Raw genomic sequence first — 2,948 nt, forward strand, 5'->3', positions numbered from 1 at the left:
TCAGATAGAGGCGTGCTGTGTAGAAAAACCTGCAAGGCAAATGACAGGGGTTAGCATAGCTGGAAAGGCAAAGAAATGCTTGTTTATAAAAACATTTAAAAAGGAGGGCTTATATCTATACGTTAGAGTGAACTAAACAAGAACATTTCCCCTAGCATGAAAACCTAAGACACTGCATGTATATGATATATATCTATCTATTAATATAAGGCTTATCAGCCTTTCTCCTGCCTTTGGTCCGTCAAAAAAATCTCTGAAGACCCACTTCTGTAAGGGCACATATGAACGTACACGTTAGTGTCCTTCCTCCCATATTCCTTTAGCTCACCTTTCAATACGTATACTAGAACGGCTGGTCCACCCTTAACAGTGACAACCTCTACCTGTGGAATATGATGGTGCTATATAAAAATAATAAAAGAGAAATAGTTTTCAAATATCCGTTCAACTTCTGTATATAGGTGGTGACTCAGAACAGAGTGATGTTCACCTTCCCAGAAACTATTACACACAAACTGGATAGAGATGCTCTGACGACTCTCATCAGAGGTATAAGGGCTAAAATAATTTATGGCTGGCTCTATGAAAATAAATGCAGTGCATGGAAAGAGGGATATAATGATATGTACACATACTATAAGAAAGACCCAAGCATCAGGTAAAATGTGGACACCGGTCTCCTGCAGCTAAGCTGGACATATGAATTATATTATTAACACTGAATACCCAACAGGGCTCACATTTTCTATTGTACAAACATTGCCACCTACTACGTTCATTCCCCAACGACGCAACAAAGTTGAAAGCAAATTGGCTGCAATATTTAACCATGAGAGAAAAAGGTTATGTAGAAACAACGGCGGAAAGACAAAAGATAGACCAAATATTAATTTAATGCACCGAGGCTATCGTAAGTAAAGTCTGCATGTGCCATTCAGTAGACAGTGGGCCAGGATATGACATCATGCCTGCATAAATTAATTGCATGACATCGTAGAGGTAGGCAGATGATGAGCACCGTTCATAAAAAAATATCAGTGCCGGGATTTTACTCCATTTATCATTGTTTTTAGACATGTAACAATGTTTTAAAAACTACAACACTGGAAATTCTCAATGTAATTTCATGTTATACCAGTTTTACAACATTATCGTAATGAAGTATTTACAGACCACCAGCGTATTCTGTAGCGCTATATAGTGGATATTTTTGGCAGCGAAACAGGGTTACTTCCCCTCACTTCTAAAAATACAATAATTACTTCCCCTTCAGAACCTAAACTAAAAACCCAAACAAAACCACCAATGTTATTCCATTTCCTGCGTGGCTGACGGCTTTACTTTTGACATTTAGCCAGAGGTACCAGTGCCGTTAGTTACTGATAATCAATGACAAGTATGAATAATGGCAGCCGCAGTGCTATGAGATCGATGCAACTGATGCTGCTGATTAACTTTAGAAAGTTTGTTTTTGCATTTCAGTAAATGCAGTTTTTATCATAAAAGACATTCCAACAATACAGTAAATGCGCACCCACAAATATAAAAAAGAAAATACAATAAATCAGTACGCCTCTGGGATTAATCAGTATATATATGTCCGGGTCCGGAAGAACTCACAATACACAAACACAGTGTAACAAGACCGCATAAAGTATATAACTGTAGCTAGTAAGAAGACAGACCGTCACAACAGAAGCACACAATATCACACCCTTAATCAGATGTGTAAAATCTTCTAACCGGACACACAATGCACTTTTATATTTAATTTTTTATGTTATATTTGTGGGTGCGCAGACACTATTGTGTATGGTTGGATTGTCTTTTGGGACAATTGGGGAGTTATCCTTGCGGCACCACTACTCTACATAAGTGTGTTGCTAGATATATACGCCATTATTGCGCTTGATCGGTCTTTTTTTATCACATGTAAAGTCTTCTGCATGCAACATCCTGTGCCCTACATAACATGTGCATAACAAGCCAAAAAATAGTCGCTTAGGATGCCGCTAACAATTCTCCAACCCACAGCGGCTTTATTTACGTTCAGTAAACGGGCCAAGCTGAACGCAATAGGAACGAAATCATTTTAGAACCTCAGGGTTACTGAGGTTGGAAGCAGGAGCCGCATCCAGGACAGAGTGTGCGTTGTGTTATGCAACGAGACGATCGCCTGCGGCATCTCGCAGCTTCCTTATATAACCTGCCGACTAATGGTGACAGGGCCACATGCCGACATCCCTGACAGGTTCTTGTGACGTCAGCTGGCAGCCCCATGCCGACACTACAGCCTTCCACAGTCACTGGCAGAAGCCTCTCCCCACATCACTATCGCTTTACACAGGCGCAATGGGAAAACTATATTTCTTCATCACTTGAACACAGCAGAGAGGGTTATGGAGTTTCATGCTGCTTTCCAAGAACGCAAGACATTTTCAAGAGGTACATTGTGCAAACTGTAGCTAGAGGAATATTGTCTCGTCATACTGAAGTAACTTTTTACAGCCTGTCATATGACTAGTAGCAAGCTGAATGCCCATTGTGTACATGGAAGTTGTGTCATTGCACACGCGACAAAGGATCCTCTGCAGTCGCCTTGCCACAATGCTGTACGTCTAAAAGCATCAATAATGCACTGAAGGGGGTTTTGTTTGGCCACTCAATAGATTATACTGAACACATTCTCCTCAGCTAGCCCTTTCTTATTGTTTATTCATTGTACGCTCTGCAATGATTTCCTGGAGGCCACTAACAGCTCTTGGAGGGAGATCAATACGATTTTTCTTCCACAAAAAGACACCAGAAAACGGATGGCCCCTGTCTAAGGCTGCCACCTTTCAAGAAACCGAGTACATCTATAACTAACAGTGTCTTTATCCGTTCCATACGATTGACACATTATCCCTATAACACAGCACTAACCTTCTAAAAAGGTAGATGTTGAA

This window comes from Sceloporus occidentalis, unplaced genomic scaffold, assembly GCF_023333645.1.
Source record: "Sceloporus occidentalis isolate IW3139 unplaced genomic scaffold, rSceOcc1.0.p SCAF_28, whole genome shotgun sequence".
Taxonomy (NCBI): Eukaryota; Metazoa; Chordata; class Lepidosauria; order Squamata; family Phrynosomatidae; genus Sceloporus; species Sceloporus occidentalis.